Source organism: Cydia splendana, chromosome Z, assembly GCF_910591565.1.
Source record: "Cydia splendana chromosome Z, ilCydSple1.2, whole genome shotgun sequence".
In the NCBI taxonomy this organism is placed as follows: Eukaryota; Metazoa; Arthropoda; class Insecta; order Lepidoptera; family Tortricidae; genus Cydia; species Cydia splendana.
The window spans coordinates 42940838-42953011 of NC_085987.1; the positions used below are offsets into that span (position 1 = coordinate 42940838).

The 12174-nt window shown below is 37.4% G+C and overlaps 1 long non-coding RNA gene across 1 annotated transcript; it reads right to left on the minus strand.

The window, feature by feature from the left end:
• Positions 1-4587: 4587 nt before the first annotated feature.
• Positions 4588-6097, minus strand: LOC134804994 (uncharacterized). The gene is made up of 2 exons (XR_010146228.1): positions 6041-6097; positions 4588-5750 (listed from the first exon to the last, which is right to left on the minus strand). It is a non-coding gene; the product is annotated as an uncharacterized LOC134804994 (long non-coding RNA).
• Positions 6098-12174: the final 6077 nt, after the last annotated feature.

The following is a 12174-nucleotide window of genomic DNA, read 5'->3' on the forward strand; positions in this document are numbered from 1 at the left end:
TTTGACAAATCGCAGCTGTTTTACTGTTGTTAGGTTTGTTATGTTGTTATAACTGATTCCACTATAAAATAAATTTGGTTGAAAAGTTAAATAATTTTCTTTGGTTAACACTTTTTATAATTTTTTGCGATTTGCCCAAGACTATTTAGCAAATGCGGCTAATCCTGGGCTAGTCTTTCCGAATTTTGCAGATTGTGGCGGTGGCGCAACCCACACAACAATCTATATCACGGTATATTGTCTATGGCAACTGGTTTTTTGTACATAGTTCTCACGGAGTAGGAGAAATAATTTAGCTTTGCTCATGGTATAATAATATTCTCCGCCTGGTACTCCATTCCCGTCTTTTCTAGGTCACCTAACTGACACGGGCCTACGTCATCATGCGACAGCGCTATATGATAATATGCGATAGCGCTATATATAGCGGCCATGTTGTTGTGACGTAGGCCCGTGTCACTCTGGGAATGGAAGACCATGTTTTATTAGACTATGGCTTTGCTTAGCTCTTAAGCAACTCTTAAGGGGCCGGTATATGACGTTTTCGATTTAGACCTCACTTTGTAACCATAATTTGTTCAACAAATGTTTAATAATTGCATTAAATTACACGTAAATTTGTTCACGAAGAAACCGTGTACCGACTCTTCATGCCATTGTATTTTTAATTTGCTGTTATTCTCTACAAATCGACACTAAAAGTATCAAAAAATCAAAATATGGAGTTCCGTTTCAGACGGAAGCAAAACAATTTTGTCTTTGACAGTAATTGAATTATTGTATGATTCTGAAAGCTAGATAATCCAGCTACCAATTTATTATCGACTTATATTTTTACTCACAAAGACAACACAGAAATTCAATCTCAAATGTAAACTTTCGAACAATTTCCATACATTGACGACATCACTCAAAATTCATCTTCAAGTCAGATGCCCGTTGGGGCTACACCGGAGCACACGTGTACTTCTTCAAATGAAAATGACAGCTTGATTTTCTTGCTTTTGACAATTATATGGACATTAAATCATATACGCACACGAGAAAGTATACCAGTAGATAAATTGTATTTCAAAAAATAGGGTACATTAATATCAGCTCGCGTCTCATTTAAATTTGATTTGCTGTTATAATGGTTGAAAACCGCAGTAAACTATCTTAAAACAATACGATTATAGTCGAATTTAAGTATTATGTTCCTTCAAAACTTGCTTAAAATGAAAAAAGTTTAAAGACTCATCTTTACTGATTGGGATCAATTTTTATTATGCTGGTATCATTTTGCGTCAGTTTAAAAACGTATTTGACTTCTGTACGTCAATGAATTTTGATGACAATTGTAATCTTGTATTATATTATAGAACTTTTATCTTAAAATAATGCCTATTAACAGGAAGAGTTATGTAATTCGTATAAGTAATACCTGAAAGTCTTGTACCTAGATCTGTAATACCATGGATTGCGACGAATAAATGATAATGATTATGCGGTTCGTTCCGTCTATATGTATAATGCGTGTACGTGCTGTTCTCTGAAAATCTTCAAGAAAAAATAACGGCTAGACCAGCACTAAGTACTAGCGAGTTTTTGCGGCTTTGGAGACCGAGATGAAGCTTACAGGCCAATAGCGCTCTAGTTATTGTTATGTATACCTATGTATCGAATGTTTTATAAATTACCTATAAAAAGCAATGTTTTATTTCGATTAGGTCTACATTTTGTGCATATTGAATATCTGAAGTATTTTCGTACTAAACTTGAAACTTTCGTTGAAACTAAATAAAATAATTATTCCAAATGTACAGTCGCCTGCAATTTATGTACCACAACGAAGGCCGCAAAAATATCTGACACGATCTTATTTGTAGAACCATAAGACCATGTCACATATTTTTGCGGCCTTCGAAGAGTAGGTACCGTCATTACCACCAACTTTGCCCGCTTATTTTTAAAACGAATTTCTCAAAAAACATCACATCATATGACTTTTTTTGCTCAGCACGTCCATTGTGATCAAACGCATCAGTTTATTTGAAAAAAAAAATATTTTTTATCGTGTTTTTACTCATTGTTTTGCGTTTTAGAGGGCGGGCAAAGATATCCGGGGTTTTCGCCAACATTGCCCACGTCAATTTGGTATTCAAATACAGCTCGTATGATGATGATGTCTAAGGATCACTTAAAGGTTTTGGGCAATCCTACCATTCCCTGTTAATAACTTAGCGATAAGTGTAAAAACTTTAAAATAAATTTGCTGGGCAATGTTGCCTACCCGGTTTTGCCCATTTCCAAATAAGGCTCGCCTAAGCATTTTACAAAGGCTAGGATTGTCACTTTTGAGAAAATCTGTTACAATAGTTTAATGGCCAAAAATATGATTTATGTTGTGTTTTTCATTCGGTAACGGGATAAAACATCTAAATAAAGGATAATAAGACAAATTAAATACAGTATATATTTATAAATTTATTTTAGTGTACAAACATAACCTTCTTTTACTTGCGAAGTTGGGTAAATTTGATGAAAGTGACAACCCTAATCCGTTTTTGGTGGTGGGCAATGTTGGTATAGATGCCAAATTACCGGATTACTTTGCCCACCGCTAAAACTTTTGTGTATTTAGGCCTTTTTAGTTTAAATCTCAATAGACATAATCTATGCTTCATGTGTTATAACTCAAACCCGGAAATATTTGTCAAAGGGTTCTCAATTTTTTCTACTTGCATTCATTATTTATCAATTTTTTGCCCGCCGAAATATACCCTATATTTGAGCGAGTTGTCTAACTCGCTCAAACTCTAAATTCCCAAGTCAAGTTATGCTCAAGTTTGGTATATAGTTTTGTCAGAAATATAACCTATTTTCTACTAAAAATAGCAGGGTGGCCTTAACTATTATAATTTTTTCTACATTAACGAATTTGTTTAAAATTGTCGTTTTGGGCAAAGTTTCCCTGGAGGCAAAGTTGGCGCTAATGACGTAACATATTATTGCAAGTGACTGTACATAAATGTTTCGGTGGTTTTGAGATTATTTTTCAGGTTAGTTTACTAACAATCCAGTTATGCAGATACCGATTTCGTGAACGTATAAGTAGTAAGGTACCGCTATTGTTTAGCGATACCGATTATTTTTGAAGGCAAAACTATACCGTTGAAATATAAAGATATTAAAATTACAGCAGGGACAACCATTTTTTATAGGTGTACCTAAACCATCATTGGCCGAGCGTTAGCAAAGGTCTCCGTTTCAGCTTGGGCAAAAATGCTTTTGTATGTTCTCCTTTGCAGATCACATTTCTCAACTGATTCTCGTGAAAATTTGTAAGCAGGTTCGATAGAACTATTCTGTTTCGCTTTATCCGCCAAAATGGAATTGCCACCCTGCTGAAAGTTTATTTATTTAAATTCCTATTGAATGGATTTTGCACCTTATGAAAAACCGTATAGAGTAGTAAATAACATTTTACATCTGACTTAATGACATCTTGTTTTATTCGCTTTAATTGTACAAAACGCGTATCTCGACAATGCAATATTAGGTAGTAAAACAGTCAACAATCAAATTAATTAAATAGGTAAGTACGTCACGTGTGACATGAACAGACAAGGAAAGCAAGATTAAATGCATTGTTTCTCTTTCATCTTTCAATGGAACGCTTTTACCCTCAAAGGAGGCTAGTGGTCAATACTAAACTAAAAGTCCAATCTTAAAAAAACATGATGGGTCACTGACCTGTCCCAGTAAAGTGAGGTAGTGTGCGTGAAGTGCGCTTGTGTGTGAAATGGGGTAAATTGACAGAATCTGAAATTTTACCCACCGCTACCGTCGCCTTAAGTGTACTGTTTCTCGGTCGCATAGAGTCTGGTGCGGAAAGAGAAGAGAGAGTAGCTGTAATAAATGCATCCGTCAGATATCTGACAGATTGGACTAGATCTATCAATGTATGGCGGGAATTATGTAGCTAGGCTAGGCTCGTATCAAATCTGACTCTACGATGTACACCAAAGAGCATATAATCACTACGTTCTAATGTACACCCAGCTATTGATTTGATTCGCCCGTGGTCACAATATAAAAATTTAGGCTGACAAGTGACAACCCCCATTAAAGAGGCTATCTAGGCAGTTAGGCACCCTTCCGTCTAGCCTAATATCTTTCCCCTATACAGGGTCTAATCGTTAAGTCAGTGTAGCCAGGCGATAATTCCGTAAATATAATATCAGAAAACATTCAAAATATTCAAAACAGAAAACTTCAAATTGATATCGAAAGTGCGTTACCCAATGAGTAAAATTACATTAATAACTTTTTTTAATAAAAGCAGAAACATCCCAAACATTAACTTCAAACCCTCCCATACATTTAGTAGGTGTCGTAAGAGATAAAACTGCTGAGAGATTCATTATTCGAAATAATAAACTTTAATAAAATGTGAATAAAATAATAAAACTACCGTTTATGCAATAACGGAAACGCAGCCTGATGGACTTACGGCGAGGGTGTAAACTGAATAAAGAGCAAAGCGAAGACCCCTGTAACATAACGCTGGATAGGGCTTTGAAGAAAGAAAAACTACACAAAAAGTATTTCCAATATGTTTATTAGGATGTTAAATATTAACAGACAATAGTGAATTACAATAATCAACAATTAATTTACTTCAACGTTACAGAATACAACACGTTGTATTTATTAGGCATGGAACTGGAACTTTTGTCTGCAATTAGTGACAGCATACATGTTGATTTTTACAAGTTGTATGTGAAACATTTACATCTACATATTTAATATTTGTATTTATGGTTTAGGTGCTCACGTTTTAACAACATTGAGAGAAAAATGGATAAGGTTATTTATTACAAATATTAGGACAATTAACAAAAAAGAAGTAGAATGCAACAGTTATTTGAAACATAAATCAAATATGCCTCATATCGAGCGTTGCTGGAGCTATATATACCGAACGAGAGGTGAATTATATTTATTAATTTCTCATTTTAGCGGACAGCCCTTTGAATTTGCCTTCGTTGGTATTCCTTTGTATTTGCTCGGAGAGTCATTTTTACGAAGTTTTTCATTGCAATGTTACATTTGGTTACATTAAACTCCTCGACAGACTTCGATTTTGATCGGCTACTAAAATTCAGAGACTGGTGGTTCACCGCGGGTATAACGGATTTCCGGGAGCAGTGTGTCAGTGGTTTCATACCTGATCCGGAATTCCGTTGCGTCTGCGGTGAGCTTAACCGCGATCATTAGCGAAACGAAATGGCTCTCCAAGATCTTCTAGTAGAAGAGCCGGCCGCAAATTTTCTAACCGACTTGATACCACGATGAAATGCACAATGGTTTCCCATAAAAGTGATGCTAAGTCCAAATTCGATAGTCTGCCACGGCGGAACTTGCCGAAAGTACGAAAAAGAAGGCCACTTCCGGTGCGAAAAAAGGGGGCTGATTTAACCCATCTGATACCGAAATAATAGTTATGGCAGCAGTTAGAAATTTACATGTAGACACAGAAAAGCGAAGTCTGCCAGTATTTTTATTGCCGGAAGTGCTTGGCAGACGCTCTCAAAGGTGGCCACCGGGACCCCTAATTTAACCCATCTGATACCACCATGAAACCAATTCCAGTCGGTAGGTATGAACCCTCATGTCAGGAATATATAAGTCTGCCAAGGCTTTTCCTGCCGAAACACCTTGGCAGACGAGATAATGTGAGCAAGGTAACCATCGGTTACCGTACACTAACCCATCTGATACCACCATGAAACCAATTCCAGTCGGTAGGTATGAACCCCCATTTTAGGAATATATAAGTCTGCCAAGGTTTTTCCTGCTGAAACACCTTGGCAGACGAGATTATAAGCAAGATGACCATCGGTTACCGTACACTAACCCATCTGATACCACGATGAAACCAATTCCAGTCGGTAGGTATGAACCCTCATTTCAGGAATATATAAGTCTGCCAGGGCTTTTCCTGCCGAAACACCTTGGCAGACGAGATTATGTTAGCAAGGTGTACATCAGTTACCCTACATCAACCCATCTGATACCACCATGAAACCAATTCCAGTCGGTAGGTATGAATCTCCATTTCAGGAATATATAAGTCTGCCAAGGCTTTTCCTGCCGAAACACCTTGGCAGACGAGATTATAAGCAAGATGACCATCGGTTACCGTACACTAACCCATCTGATACCACAATGAAACCAATTCCAGTCGGTAGGAAAAGCCCTGGCAGACTTACATATTCCTGAAATGAGGGTTCATACCTACCGACTGGAATTGGTTTAATCGTGGTATCAGATGGGTTAGTGTACGGTAACCGATGGTCATCTTGCTTATAATCTCGTCTGCCAAGGTGTTTCGGCAGGAAAAACCTTGGCAGACTTATATATTCCTAAAATGGAGGTTCATACCTACCGACTGGAATTGGTTTCATGGTGGTATCAGATGGGTTAGTATACGGTAACCGATGGTTACCTTGCTCACATTATCTCGTCTGCCAAGGTGTTTCGGCAGGAAAAGCCTTGGCAGACTTATATATTCCTGACATGAGGGTTCATACCTACCGACTGGAATTGGTTTCATGGTGGTATCAGATGGGTTAAATTAGGGGTCCCGGTGGCCACCTTTGAGAGCGTCTGCCAAGCACTTCCGGCAAAAAAAATACTGGCAGACTTCGCTTTTCTGTGTCTACATGTAAATTTCTAACTGCTGCCATGACTATTATTTCGGTATCAGATGGGTTAAATCAGCCCCCTTTTTTCGCACCGGAAGTGGCCTGCTTTTTCGTACTTTCGGCAAGTTCCGCCGTGGCAGACTATCGAATTCGGACTTAGCATCACTTTTATGGGAAACCATTGTGCATTTCATCGTGGTATCAAGTCGGTTAGAAAATTTGCGGCCGGCTCTTCTACTATTCCTTTAAACTACGTACCTACTATTTATACGTCTGTAGCAAAGTCATGAGGCATTCCCTAGTTTGATGGTTAAGTAGTATGTTGCTTATACATCCGCTAGGTATTTCTTACAAGATGAAAATGTTATCAAAGTAACAGCACGCATATTGATTAAAGCCTAGAGCCTAGCATATCTAATATAAAAACGACACATAATTTGTTGACTAGCTACCTACCTAGCTACGAAATAATTACATCAAAAATTTTGATTTGGTGTCAAGATTCAAGACTTCTAAAATCGCGCTACCCCTGTCCCTTTTCTTATTATTGCTTAGCTAGAGGTGTAATTCGCAATTACCAATCAGTAGGGTGATTTGCGCTTAGAGCATTTAGTAACTGGAGACGTCATGGCTGTCATTTTCTGTACAAAACAGTCTGCCGATTTTTGCGGGGGAGAGGACGTCAAATGTATTGCTATTTATTTCTACTGATTTCTACGTAACGTACAAATAGCCATGTCAGTCCATACAAAAGTTTGCACAATTCTGGGGGCCGATTTTTGTATTTCGACCACATGATTTCGTGTATTTCGTTAAGTAATATCTCCACTACTAGGCATTTAAATTCTACGAATAGAATTGAAATCGAGTGGTCAAGTTTCCAAATTTCGATCGCTCGTATTTCAAAAATTAGCATTTCGCCGTTTTCCACCGATTTTCGAGTGACGAAATCGAGTGATAGAAATTCAAAAATCGGCCCCTGCAAGGTTTTCGGCAGAGGGATAAGCTCTTAAAGGCGACTCCAGTTATTAAATGCTCTAAGAATTAGCGCTTTTATAGCGAAGGCGGTCCGTTAATTAAATTTTCAAACTTCTATATCATACACAGATCTAGAATGACGCTTACTCTATACGACTTACATTGTAGATCTGTGGTATCATATGACTGACCGACCGACGGCGATCGCATTAATTGCAATTTTAATTAAATCGGGACAAAAAACATTTGCATTTTATAGGTGAACGTCACACATGGCCTATTCCACATAGCTACAATTTTACAAGTTTGCTTCCAGATTTAGGTACCTTTTATATAATCATCCTGGATTCATAAATGGTCGAGAGGCAGGCATCATGGCAGTTTAAAATGTAACAACTAGGTATTGAATAACTATTATCTAACATTTATATAGCCAAAAAATATTGAAAGCCCCAAGAATGCATTTAAAAAATATTCCTCTCCATTTTACAATAGTGATACTGTTGATTGATCATTACATTCATTACCGAAACATACATGCGAGTATACTCAAAAAAATCTTACCAGTGTCGACCATTGTTTTATATATTATACTTAAAGTTGAATTTAAAGAAAAAGGATCTGATTTCTTAGGGTCATCTGAGGCGAGACGTAATTTCTCAACTGCCAGACATATTCCGTCACCACACACATTCCGGCTGGAATCCCGTAGCGTCTGCGGGCAGCCTTAGAATTCTTAGAAAGTCAGATGCTTTAACAGCGTCTACAGTATAATTTATACCTACCTACACTATTTCTTGGCCATTTTAATTAAACTGAAATGGTAAGAGATCCGTTATTTAATACGAATAATATAATTTTGACAAAGCTGAATAACGAATGATATCAAGATAGGTATATCCATTTTTCTAAAACAAGAGTGGCCCATAAATAATTTCCCTAGAACTTATTCATGGGGCTTTCTTACCTTATATGAAAATGCTTAATACCTATTAAATATGGAAAATCACTGTATATTATTTGAAAGACTATCTAAGAGACGAGTCAATTATAAAGACTGCATATGTCCACGCAATGTTGCATTCTTCGGAAATGTAGGTACAATATCCTGATGGCTTCACTTTACTTATTGTACTCGTCTTTGCTTAAATAATAAGGACAGCTTGCTAGGCAAACTCCCGCTACGGACTTAAGATTAGGTACTTTGAACTATACAGGCTGTCCCTAGCCATTGGATAAAGCCGAAATGTACATATGTATTAGGGTATTTAGAACCAGTATACAAAGTATCATAACAATCGGTGTAGCGGTTACGAAGAAATTAACAAATTACGATTTTTTTTACTTTGGAGCAACCTGTATGTGTTAGTAGCTCCTGAGGTAATAAATAGTATGAAACCTTCTTCGACCGTTTTGATGATCTTTTTTAAATATGACATTAATAAGATTCTGACTTTTAACAAATGTCATCATTGCCGCACATTTTCAAACAAATTGTCAAAAGCACTGCCAATGATTAATACAGTAATATGTTTCTTTTTGTTGTCTATTATTGGAAATAACTTTTGTTTGATAATTTTTTATTTTATTTTTTGTTCTAATTAAAAAAGAATTACCGTTAGAGCATTTCTGAGAAGTAACTCTACGTGGCATTTCAGGGTTTGTCCAATGGCTAAGGTCATCCTGTATATGTACAGTCGTCATCAGATATACCATAGCGGCCAAGGTATTCACAAATTCCTTGACAATGTCCCTATTATTAGAACGTTAAAGTGCATGTTCAGATATTTTTGAGCACCTTGTCTGATAGCGACTGTATATGAAAACTACCACTTTACATGGAGTTTTTAAACAAGACATGTATCGAAGTTTATTTAGTAAATACGTAGGTAAATCGCGTCTCCCCCTTTTATGAAGGGACACTGGAGATATAGGTAACAGAAAGACTTCAGAACTAGAGAGAAAGATTAGATACTTTACTAGGAGTACGCCTTCTAATATGGGATCTCGGACCCCACCCCAGACTCCAGATAGGTACGTATAAGTAGGTATATGTCGTTAAATTTCTTAGGCATCCTATACCTACCTACAATTTTCAAAATGGTTCGATTAATAATCGAATAGTGATTTTTCTCAATGCCTATCTAAAGTTTAAAAGAGTTCAAATGCCTGAGGCACATAAACATTTATTATAAACGTAAGTTAAAATGATAATTTGTGACTATGTTGTTTGAATATTACTGTTAATTTAATTAAGAATTAATAGATCGATAAAAAAAACCTCTATTTTGATTGTTTAAACAAGTGAGACGGATCGGATCTATTGACATCTTCTACGCGCCTTAGGGCGTCCGCTAGATGACGTGGTTGCACGGAGCGGGTGTTAACGAAAATTAGTGTGAGGATGGTATTCCACCTATCCAATTTCTTTGTCCAATGTGTATTGCGTCTCACATTTTGCTTAATGAGAGAGTGAAACTGAAAAGCAATGACATTTGGACAGGTGGAATACCACCTAGAGCAACGCTAACTGGCGTGGACTCGAGCGACGGATTTTACCTACAATGGCACCCGCGTGCGTGCGCCCTATTCCTGCATCTAGCGGACGCCCTTAGGTCCCTAATACATCAGTCTCTAGCCTATGAGAAAATTCCGAATATTTTACATGTGGAAATTTCGCAAATATGGAAACCTTCTGACGGCACACCAGTAGTGGAAAACGCTGGGCGAGGCAGTATAGGTCCTTGTATTTAACATGGCTCTGGCGCATTCACAGCTAGATTTTAAGTATTTTTGAGCTTTAGCAGCTAACTGTACATTCCTTAAATCCTTCATACCTTACTCTAATCACAGCTCCCACATTTGACATGATTACTCGTCGTTTTGTGATTACTTTACTTAAATTGGAAAAATGGACATTGCATGAATAAGTATGTAGTTTTTTAGATACCTATCATATATTAAGATGAAGCATAGAATAAGCAACTTACTATACTACAGTTACTTACGTTTATGTATGGTGGTCTTATACGAGGACGTTTGATTGCTATATTTGCTATTTCTTTACTTCTATCTGCGCATTCAGAAGTTTAAGAAGTATTTTTTTTAACCCATATATGCCCATTGGGTCGTTTTCTATTACAATTAATAGGAAAGAAAGTTGGTAATCTCAAGTCGTTCAGAACAAAAACTAGATCTAGGCATATCCACAGTATTGCCGGTTCATTTACCGGATATTTTCTGCGAGATAACTTTAGCTTCTGCAAATATAAAATCTGGTACTATTTGCAAGTTACAAGAATCAGTTGCTTTTTCCCACATCCAAGTAAATTATTGAAAATATAACTCTGCAGTGACTTGGCAAGCGACAGTGTGGAAGAGTCACTATAGAGGTCCAATTCCTTTGTCAGCACCACCCCATCTCGTCCCGTGGGTGTCGTATAAGGCGACTAAGGGAAAACTGGCGACAGATATGCATATGAGCAAGGCTCGCCCGTATCCTTAGCGGGGTCCTTGCTCACAAGAGCTGGGCGCGCGCCACATCGAAAAAAAAAATCCTTTGTCACTGTCAAGTTGATGTAGCTTAGCTTAGGCTTTATCTTCAATCATATTATTTTAAAATAACACTTCTATTAACCTTGACCAATTCTATAGCTCAGTTCCTATAGAATAGTAAGTTTGGAACAGACTAAGCAGGCCACAAGCAGGCGCTGGCACCCCCTCGATAGAGTGAGGCGAGGCTCGAGTACAGTCAGCAAAACCATTAGATTAGCACCCCTGCATACATATTTGTATGCAGGAGTGCTAAACGAATAGTTTTGCTGACTATGTAGTCATTGCATTATTATGTACTCCTTAGGTATATTTAGGTAAACGTTGTCTCTTCTGTTGGTACTGTTGACAGTACAGTGACGTCTAAAATATTTTAACTATGCACCCTATGCCGTGGTAATACGGCACTAAATAATCAAGGAAGACAGTGAACTGTCTTTCCTTGAAGTCGGTCTATCGGCGTAACTAGCAAACCAAGAATAAGTCTCACGTTTTACGAATCCAGCCCATGAAATATTTCCTGACATAAAAAAAAAAATTAACAGCAATTTGAGTTCTGTGTAAGTTTATTTTTAGAAACGTTGAGGTTATAGTTATTACGCTATGTGTTGAAAACCGTTTTAAGTACGCTTGATGTTACCAATTTTATAATAGTAAACTAGTACAACGAAATAATGCCTATCTATACTTGTAAGGCCGTCCGCTGGCGCGGTTGCTCGTTAACGAAAAATAGTATGAGCGTTGCTAACTGGCGCGGACGCGAGCGACAGATTATACCTACAATGGCACCCACGTGCGTGCGCCCGCTCCGTGCACCCGCGCCAGCGAGCGGATAGCGGATGCCCTAAATGAGTTTTCAAAAAGTAACACAATAATAAAAAAAATAAAAAGAACCCAGACTGAGAGAAGCGCTAGTTACGCCAAAACAAAAAAGGAACGAAAAAAATCAAAC